Source organism: Macaca nemestrina, chromosome 1, assembly GCF_043159975.1.
Source record: "Macaca nemestrina isolate mMacNem1 chromosome 1, mMacNem.hap1, whole genome shotgun sequence".
In the NCBI taxonomy this organism is placed as follows: domain Eukaryota; kingdom Metazoa; phylum Chordata; class Mammalia; order Primates; family Cercopithecidae; genus Macaca; species Macaca nemestrina.
In genome coordinates, this window is record NC_092125.1 from 12,573,057 (window position 1) to 12,583,963 (window position 10,907).

At 39.5% G+C, this 10,907-nt stretch overlaps 1 long non-coding RNA gene across 2 annotated transcripts; it reads right to left on the minus strand.

Moving 5' to 3' along the window:
• Nucleotides 1–3,230: 3,230 nt before the first annotated feature.
• Nucleotides 3,231–10,479, minus strand: LOC105474619 (uncharacterized). Of its 2 annotated transcripts, none has more exons than XR_982864.2 (3): nt 10,406–10,479; nt 7,951–8,119; nt 3,231–3,525 (listed from the first exon to the last, which is right to left on the minus strand). It is a non-coding gene; the product is annotated as an uncharacterized lncRNA (long non-coding RNA). The 2 variants fall into 2 exon arrangements; XR_011608368.1 differs by having other exon boundaries at nt 7,951–8,163; nt 10,406–10,463.
• Between the last annotated feature and the right edge of the window lie 428 nt (nt 10,480–10,907).

Genomic DNA, 10,907 nt, shown 5'->3' on the forward strand with positions numbered 1-10,907 from the left:
CTTTTCATGTAATGAAAGCGAAAGCTGTCTCTACTCCTATGGTTGGCAGTGTAGAAGCAGGCAAGTTAACAACTCCAGTAAGAATCATGGACAAAGTATTTCTGTTCTGTTTCTTCTTGCTTTCCTTGTCACAGGATCAGTAAACACTCAAGGCATTGTTAAGCTGTATATTAGTTTTCTTTTGCTGTGTAACAATATTATCACAAACTTGCGGGCTTGAAACAACAAAAACTTACTATTTCACAGTTTCTGAGGTTCAGGATTCCAGTCACAACTAGACTGAGTCCTCTGTTTTAGGGCCTCACAAAATTGTCATCAAGATGTCATCTGGGCTGCAGGCTCTTCTGAGACTCGACTGGGGAAGGATCTGCTTCCAAGCTCATGTGGTTGTTAGCAGCATTTGTTTCTTTGTGGACTGTTGGACTAAAGGCCTCTGTTTCTTGCTGGGTATTAGCTGAAGGAGTTCCTTAATTCCTTGCCATATTAATCTTTTCAAGAATCATTTGTTGGCCGGGCGCAGTGGCTCACGTCTGTAATCCCAGCACTTTGGGAGGCCGAGGCGGGTGGATCATGAGGTCAGGAGTTCGAGACCATCCTGGCTAACATGGTGAAACCCCGTCTCTACTAAAAATTACAAAAACTTAGCCGGGCGTGGTGGCGTGCGCCTGTAGTCCCAGCTACTTGGGAAGCTGAGGCAGGAGAATGGCGTGAACCCGGGAGGTGGAGCGGAGCTTGCAGTGAGCCGAGATTGTGCCACTGCACTCCAGCCTGGGCGACAGAGCGAGACTCCGTCTCAAAAACAAAACAAAACAAAACAAAACAAACAAAAAAAGAATCATTTGTTTTCTCAAAGCCAGCAAAGTAGAGTCTCCTGGAAAGATTGAAGTTACAATCATATGTAATGTAATCATGTACATGTGATCACACATATTCTGTCACCCTGGCTGTATTCTGTGGATTAGAATCAAGTCACAGGTCCCACCTACACTCAAGGGAAGGGATTAAATCCAGGAGGCAGGGATTATGGAGGTCATTTTTAGAATCAATCTGCCACAGTCTGCCCTCTGATTCTCAGTGATTCATGCCTCTCTCACATGAAAATATATTCACCCCTCTTAAGGTTCCTAAGAGTCTCATCCCATTGCAATGTGTGCTTGAATTCAGAATTTCATAATCTAAATAAGATCCAGGCACAGGTGAGGCTCTTTGGGTCTAGTTCCTCTCCATCTGTGAGTCTATACAACTAGAGGTTGGGGGGAAAAGAAATCAAGATCCACAAAAGCATGCCAGTTCATAAATACAGAATTAGCTAAATTTATTATCAAGCAAAAACACATGCACCCACAAAAAACATCTGAAATGCACTCATGCAAGCAGTCATGAGTGGCCATAAATTTCTAGTGAATTTTCAGCTCTACTTATCTAGAATTAAAGCTACCATTGTTATACCTCATCTCTACTTTTGTAAATACTCATCAGTTATTCAACAAGCATCAGTAGTTACATGAAGCTTACTCTAATGTCCTATTTTCTTTTTTGGAGACAGAGTCTCACTCTGTCATGCAGGCTGGAGTGCAGTGGCATGATCATGGCTCATTGCAGCCTCAGCCTCCAGGGTTCAAGCAATCCTCCCATCTCAGCCTCTCTAGTAGCTGGGACTACAGACACACATCACCAAACCCAGATAATTTTTGTTTTTTAGTTTTTATTTTGGTAGAGATGGGGTTTTGCTGTGTTGCCCAAGCTAGTCTCAACTCCTGGGCTCAAGCAATCTGCCCACCTCAGCCTCTCAAAGTGCTGGGATTACAGGCATGAGTCACCATGCCTGGCCTGATGTCCTGTTTTCATAATTCTCTATCAGTACTGCTTAGGGTTATCTTGAGCACTGTGTCTACTTGATAGTACATATGGTTAGTCATATCCATCAACATTTCTCAGAAGATTAGATTAAGTTCAGTTTCCTGTGAGAGGCAAGTTATCTGGTCCCCACTCCCCACACCCAACATAGAATGGTGGTGTAGATCTATTATAACAACTATAAACATTTCCATTCAAAAACAGCAAAAATAGAAGATATAAATAAGTGACTTGTCCATAGAAATTCTGAAATTCAGTCAAGCAAATATTGGGAGTTTCCTTTTTAGATTTCAAGACTTAAGAATAATTCTTTGTAGCACTTGGCTCCACCCTTCAAATTATTGGTTCTGCCCTCTGAGTCATCCTTTTTTCATGAAAGGTAGCATATGTTTGCAACTGAAGAGTTTTATTGCTCTGCTTCCTGCCAGTAGGATTTGGAGGGACTGATGTCCTCCTCTCATTTTGTACCTTTTGTCCCTTCAAAGCTGGCAGTGTCTAGCTGAAATACTCTTTTCTCAAATACTTAGTGGGTTTCCTGTGAATTTTCCTGGTTTTCACTCTATCAGGCAAAGGTCACATCCACAGACCTTGTTGAGACCTCAACCTTAGGTCCCTGATGAGAAGGCTGAAGGACAACACTCTTAAGCTGCCTAGAGGCTCTCAGTTTTGATGGAAAGTTTCTGTGAGGCACATGCTTAATCTCTCGAAAGTCCTTTGTATGACTGAATGCTTCTCTGATCCTCTGATCTTTCTGAGGTCTTAACAAAAGATGATACATTAACATCCTCAGCTTTATCTTCATACCTTACAGTCCTAACTGTCCTCAGAAGCCATTTATTTATCTTAACATCTTTGCCATCTGGAAATACTGAGAGTCTCCAAAATCATGAAGTCCTGGTTCCATTTTGCTTAATCATTCTTCCCTCAGTTTGTCTCTCTCCTCTCACATTTTGCTATAAGCAGCAAGAATAAGCCAGGAGACACCTTCAACATTTTGCTTGAAAATCTTATCAGCTAAATAACCAAGTTCATCACTTGAAAGCTCTGCTTTTCACAAAATTACTGGCAAAAATTTTCTGCCACTTTGTAACATACATCTCCCCTTCCTCCAGTTTCTAATATTATACTTATCACCTCTTTACTTCCCTTTGAGCCCTTACTAGCAGCATCCTGTGTGTCTAGATTTCTACTTACAAGGCAGACTTTCCTTAGCGCTCTCCTCAAAATACTTCCGGCCTCCATTCACCGCTTGTTTGCAAAGCAAACAAGTGCAAGCATCAGTTTCCATTGTTAGTTTTTTGTTGTGGAAGCACCCCACTTCTGGTACTGAAATCTGTTCTAGTTGTCCACTGCTGTGTAACAATATTACCATAAGTTTCATGGCTTAACACAACACGTATTTATTGTTTAACAGTTTCTGTTGGTCAGGAATCCAGGCATGGCTTAGCTGGGTCGTCAGCTTCAGGGTCTCATAAAGCTGCAGTACGCATCAGCTAGAACTACAGGTTCAACTGAGAAAGGATCTGCTTCCAAGCTCTTGTGGTTGTTAGCAGCATTCAGTTCTTTGCGGGCTATTGGACTGAGGGTCACAGTATCTTGCTAGCTGGAGGCTGAAGAATGCTTCCAAACAGTAGCTTGTTTTCTTGAAGCCAGCAAGGGAGAAAGATTCTGTGCAAGATGAACATTAAATGCTTATGTAATAGAATCCCATATATATAATCCCATACATCCTGTCACCTTTGCCATAATCTATTGGTTAGAAGCAAGTCACAGGTCCGACATACACTCAAGAGGAGGGGACTTGATCAAGGCATGGAAATCAGCACAGAGGTTATGGGGTCCACCTTACAGTCCATCTGTCACAGTTTCTTCTTAGCATCTTGAGGTCAGGGAAATCAGACCCACTCATGCATTCAAAGTCAACTTACATAGGAGGATACATAAATTTTAGCAATGCACGTTCCACCCTGGTTCCTCTGCCTTATGGTCTCAAAAAAGATTACTATGATGTTATTGGCCTCCAAGCTCCTCCTTGGCACACAGAGACAACCAAAACTTACAGAGAGCAAAGGCTTTACCTGTGGCTGCCTAGAGCAGGTGAAGCACAGAAAATGAAGTTAAAAATGAGTCTTACTTGGATGCCACAATCCCACAATCCTTGTGTGTGTGCATATGTGTGTGTGTGTGTGTATGTGTATTTGGTCATTTTCCACAGCCTAAATGTTTGGAAATAAACATATTTGATAAATTATGATACCCATAAATTATAGTACCAATTTGGTAGATATTCACAGAAATTTTAGCATAGAAAAATGTTCCTGGGACAAAAAAAGCAGTTTACAAAATAGTAGATATTTCAAATATCATTCCTTTTAAATATATGCATATATAATGCTAAAAATATTTAAAATGGTTATTTCTAGGTGATAAAGATAATGGAAGATTTTATATTTCCTTCTTTAACTTAGCGTTATCAAAAAACATAATGAAATGTATCATTTTAGTATCAAAAAAACAAGTTTTTGCTTATTTTTATTTTATAGTGGGAGCTATCTGAGATTGCAGACTATGTTATTTATCTTTGTGTTTCTAGCCCCTAGCATAACTCCTCTGGACATATTAAGCTCTTAATACATGTTTTTGAGCAAACACATACATTTCAGAAGTTTTAAAACTAATATAGATATTCTCTGGGAATATGCAGATGATACTACTTCATTTGCATTGTTATAAACAGCAACAAAAAAATCTCCCAAACCTAGCCTCTACTTCTTTGAAGGGATCAACTCTACTCCCCTACCCTCATACTGCAGTTAACTATTATACCACAAGGGACCAGGAGGTAAGGATGACCAATGGTAGAGTTGTTGGTTAAGTATGGTGAAATTCACAGGTAATTTAATATTTCTTTTTTTTAGTCTATAGTTTCAACTGTCTTTCCCAATATAGTTTTTGAAATGGGTACTAGTAAGGATGAAAACTAATGGAGTTATCATCACACTTCTTGCTTTATTCCACCACTATAGGAGTTGGTAATGAGCATTTAATTCATTTTGAGTTTTATAGCTTGGAGGAGGAGGAAAAATAAGGGGCCAATTAAGTGACCCTTGTAGTACCGGGGATTTACTATACGTAAATCTTTGCTGCTTTTTACTTGACCCAAAATAAATTGTTACTCACCACAGTTGAGTGAGTAAGAGATTTTTTCCCAAGAATACTAAGCAGGAATATGTCATGGTATGTTTATGTTATTATTTCAGCATTGCACCTTAATGCTTACATTATTTTTAAGGATAATGAGGGCAAGTATAATTTGAATTTTCTTTTACAGAGGTGAATATTGAAGCACAGAAAGAGGCTAAAGAAATTTTACAAGATGATTTGGAAAGTCAGTGACCCGTCAAATAATATGTATCAATGTTTCTGATTGATCTCCCTCTGTAAATTTAGCCAAGACTCTTCTACTTCCTACTCCTCAGTTTCTTGATCCCTAAGAAAATAAAATTACAAATAACGAAATTAGAGCATTGTGGGGTTTTCTTTTTTCTATAATTCTAATTTTTTTTTTTTTTTGAGACAGGGTCTCACTCTGTTGCCCAGGCTGGAGCGCAGTGGCACAGTTACAGCTCACTGCAGCCTCGACCTCCTAGGCTCAAGTGATTCTCCCATGTCAGCCTCTTGAGTAGATGGAACACAGGTGTCCGCCCCCACACCCAGTGAATTTTGTTATTTTTTATAGAAACAGGGTTTTGCCATGTTGTCCAGGCTGGTCTCGAACTCGTGGGCTCAAGCAATCCACCCGCTTCAGCCTCCCAAAGTGCTGGGATTACAGGCATGAACCACTGTGCCTGGACCTGTTTCTTTACTTCCTGCAGGTTTTTTAACTCATGTGATTCTAATATTTTATGACGATTAGATCGGTATCCCTTTTTTAACCTACTATTTGCACAAGAAATGTGTCAAGACCCAAGACAGTGCTTTCAATTACAGAATCTTCTGGCCTCAGCTGAGTAACAAAGCTCTCCACCAAGGTCATGACGCCAGAATGACTTCACTGGTATATGTCAGCTTGTTCAGTTTCCCCTGTAATTGTGGCCTCAGTCTCAGTCTCTCAGATGCCACACTTTCCTGCATTTACCTTCCTGAAAAATGGAAAGGCTGACGTGCTGAAAATTGTGCCAAGCCCTGGCTGAAAGTTAGGGGTGAGTAGAGGCCGTCCAGCTATGCTGTTCCTTTCCTGCGCCCAGAGGAGTGTTTTAACTTCCCTTTTATTTGATAACACACGTCCCTTTCTCCACTTTCGACCAAGTCCTCTCTTGGAAGTCACCCTGGCTTGGTACATTCCATATCTGAAATCTGAGCTCCCTCCAAGCAAATCAGTAGTCAGTCCCTGCACCTCCTTCCTCTCTCCACTTGCCCTCGGTCTCCTTCATTTCGCTCCTGGTTACTGCAGTCCAGTTTTTCTCTTACAAAGTCAAACTTCAGCTCCCTTCTCCACCAGCAACTGTATACACAAATCAAGATGAGGTTGTTCCATTCTCTTTTAGGAGTATCTATAGCTGACTGTCATTCCCAGAAAAACACCTTTGGGAAGTATTATTTTAGATTATATTAGTTTGTACACCATCTTTTAACATTCTTTTTTCTGATTTCAAAAGTAAACATTTTTTTACAACGTTTGAGAAAACAGGGAAGTAGAGAGAAGAAAATAGAAACCAGTCTCCTCACCCAGAGTTCTCATTAATATCCACATCTATTTCTTTCAAGACCTTAATCTATGATGTATGATTATATAAAAATATATATACGTTTGCTGAAGAAGCATAATTTTGGATACACATTTTTCTGTGTCTCTCTTTATTTAGCATGGTGTTGTGACATATCCCCACATAATTAAATAGTCTTTTAAACACATTATTTTTTAAGGCTGCCTTTGAATGGCTTTCAGATGTTTCCCCTCATTTATTAATTGGGAAAAAATAAGCCCCGTAATTATGGTCATTCCTAAGATTTGAAAAATCTAACTCTACGCTTGATTTTGGGATCCGCAAAATTAAACTTAAAAAACAAACATATGGGAAAAGCTAATATTGCTGTAGATTTTAAGGTAAACCAAAAGTTCATATATTTAATTTAATTTAATGGAGAGCAGTGGTGCTATCCATCATGAATACCAAAATGCAGCTAAAAATAACGACTGTAGTTGAGTAAGCCTGCAGAAGATAGTCTAAGAACAGATGAGGAAACATGATAGCAAATTCCTCTGTAGTTTGCAAATAGACATCCGTGCTCTGTTGGGAAAGTCTGGGTCTTCTGTTCAGCTAGAGAAAAATATCCAATGTGTGATTTCTTTCTTTTTTCTTTTGTTTTTGTTTTTGAGATGGAGCCTTGCTCTGTCTCCCAGGCTGGAGTGCAATGATCTCGGCTCACTTGAAACCTCCACCTCCTGGGTTCAAATGATTCTCCTGCCTCAGCCTCCTGAGTAGCTGGGATTACAGGTGCCTGCCACCACACCTGGCTAAGTTTTGTATTTTTTAGTAGAGACAGGGTTTGGCCACGTTGGCCAGGCTGGTCTTGAACTCCTGACCTCAAGTGATTTGCCCGCCTCGGCCTCCCAAAGTGCCAGGGTCACAGGTATGAGCCACCACGCCCAGCCTCAGCCTGTGATTTTAATCCTGTGTTTGTGGGTTAATGGTTAGGGAAGTGGTCAGAATTGGTCATTCTAGTAACCACAAGTGAATATTTCTTTGGGAATAATCAAAGAATATAGAGGAAAAATCGAAAGAGGAATACACTGTTGGTTTAGAGGTTCAGAAATTCATTTGTCTTGATAAAAGCAGTAAATTATCTATTTTATTTACTTTATTAAGAAATACAAAATCTGGCTAGATCGACAGAAAGCCAGAGGTTCAGGTAAAGGTCTCTTCAGATCTTGGTTTGGTACAAAAAAAACTAGACCGGGATTCGAAACCTGGGGGCTAGTCCAATCTTTGTCACTAACCATCTGAGTGATTTGAACAAGTTATTTCATGGTCTCTAAGGATGTTTTCACTTCAAAATGCTGCAGAACTGTGGAAAACATAATTGCTTTACCTAAAGACATAAATGTCTGGTGTCACAGTGGACTCTTCCGGGCCCTTCCTGATTCGTCTGTGAAGCTACAATGCCCAGACCAGAGAGTTTCTACTGACAGTTCCAGAGGAGGCAGGGTAGAAGGCATCCAGGTAGAAGAGACGTAGACAGAGCCACCTGTCAATCTTATCTGAAGTGAAGGAAGACAAATGTTGCTATCTTCAGCAAGTTTAGCTAAAAGAGAGAAAACACACACACAAAACCCAAAGTCTAAAAATATTTAATTCTTTAACACTGCTTATTATAAAGCAAGGACAGAAGCTTAGTATTTCATCTAAAAAGTTCTGGCTTTGCAAAATCCAGCATTTGGCAGGGACTCAATAAGGAATGATAATAATTGTGCTGATGAAACCATCTCAGCTAATGTCTTCTTTCTGTCTACATTTTGGACATGTAGATATTGCACTAATGCTAATCTAATTTTCAGTTAGCCCTAAGGGGGAAAAAAAAGATTATGACAGAGCAATGGAAAATCTACCAGGGGAAAGTTAGTTTGATTGATGTGCCCTTCTGGCTTGAGCACGCAATTCTCCCATTTAGTGTTACAGTGTCTTTTGAGTGGCAGTTTGGCTTAGATTTAAGGACTAGTGAGCTACCCCTAAGCTCTGCAAAGGCTTTCTTAGTTACTATTAGTTTTTGTGCAATGCCTTCCTTTCTGATAGCTCTTTTTATTTCATAAAATTCTTGTGCAGTTTAAAAACCCTTAACACTTTTAATTTCAATCAATTATACTATAAAATGGAAGAAATCATTTTAAAATGATATCTGTAGGGAAACTTACTAAAATGTTAACATAACACCAGTACTGAACTATTGCAATCACCACGTTATCGGTCTGTCTGTCATCAGCCTTCACCGCTCCAATGTAACCTCCACTCCTTGGCCAGAATCAACCACCTGCAATTTAGAATGTCTTCCATTTCTGACCTCCATCTCTTGCTCCAACTGATTCCTTGGTTTTTCCTTCTAGCACACCCCATGGACTAGTGCAATCAGTCTGGTAGTTCCTCGAATGCTCTGCTTCATGTTTCTGTGCCTTTTACATGCCAACCCACTGCCCAGAATGATTTGTCCCCTGGAGTATCATCCCCTGGCTTGTTTCTAGTCAACCTTTCAAGATGCAGTTCAAATGTCATCTTCCCTGGAAAGATGAACTCCCCAGGGAAGATTGACCCCTCCATGCCCTCGATCTCTATAACCCTGATGGTTGGCCTGGTTTATCTGACCTGCTTCCTTTCTGTACCAGACTCTCCTAAGACTTCTTTCTGGCTAACCACGGGCCCTTTATGTTGGCCATCTTTCTATCATTTATCAAAGTGCCAGACATATTGTAGAGGTGTAGTTAAGGTTCATTGAATTGACTTGCCTTGAATGACATAGTGATGAATCTGAAATTACTTGAAGACTCATTTCATTGGTGATCTTGGCACAAATTACTACAAAGTACTGTTTTGTCCAATAAGCTACACTTACAAATTATGCAAACTACTAACAAATCATGTCTCTGGGAAAAATGTCAATGGGCACAGTGATCCCAAACTCCTTATTATTGGAAGAACGAGGCATGAGCGGTATCTTACCGTTTTTTTAATAGTCTTCTTTGATATGCTGCTTGTACAATAACCATGGTTCCCTAAAGATTCTGAGACCTTTTGAAACATTTGAGAACACATTCAATGGAAACAGAAAACTAATGATACGTGTGAAGTGTGATAGGACTCACTTTGCTAGTACTCATCAAAGGAGTTTCTTAAAGGTATACTATCATCCTTCCAACCTTCAAAATGTTCAAATAATTTTGACCTGTCCAATGTTGGAGTTTCTGGATGGGATATATCCCCCCATTTAACTTTCTGAGAGTACAAAATAATGATGGCGTTAGATATAAATACATTACCCTCTAACAAAGACCTTAAATTCTTTAAAGTTTGAGATTCACTTGTAACTCAAAATTTTTACATGTACAAGGACTTTTACAGACAGGTCCTTTGAGATACATAATAAAAAACTTCCAGATGTCTTTATAAGTATATTTAAAGGAGTAAATTCATTCCATTATGCCTTCTGTTACAGAAACCTGACTCTTAGAACTGAATGTCTTCTTCAAAGTAAGCTCTTTGATCTCAGTCTAAAAAAAGTCTTTAAAATAGCATAACCCAAAATGTGCATTGGTATTTAAATAATTGTTAATATATAGTCTCTAACAAGTTATTTATGTGGAGTCATTTATGGGAAAAAAATTTAAACTATATATATCAAGGCTTAAATATTAGAGGCTGATTTAAAAGGGAAAATGACATCGTGTAAAAAATCATTAGCACCAATAGATACATTAGAAAAAGAATCCTTGATTATTTTTGTTTAAAACTGTCAAACTATTGTTTTTGTAAGTTTATGTTTAAATATATATACTTACAGTAATTGTATTTATACTTAGCTGCATATAACCATATATTTTTAAAATTCACCATCCCATACAGTCTGTTTATGGCTATGGAATGCTGGATTGTTGAAGACTTCCAGAAATGAGGCCAGGCACGGTGGCTCACGCCTGTAATCCCAGCGCTTTGGGAGGCTGAGGCAGGTGGATCACTTGAGGTCAGGAGGTCGAGCCCAGCCTGGCCAACATGACGAAACGCTGTCTCTACTAAAAATACAAAAATTAGCTGGATGTGGTGGAGGGCACTTGTAATCCCAGCTACTTGGGAGGCTGAGGCAAGGAGAATTGCTTGAACCCAGGAGGCAGAGGTTGCAGTGAGCCTAGATTGTGCCACTGCACTCTAGCCTGGGTGACAGAGTGAGACTCTGTCTCAGAAAAAAAATAAAAATTTCCAGAAATGGAATCAGTACATTAATGGGTATGAACATATGTTGAGTTCCTGATGCATAGTTCCAAATTGCTTCTGAAAGGGTGATAC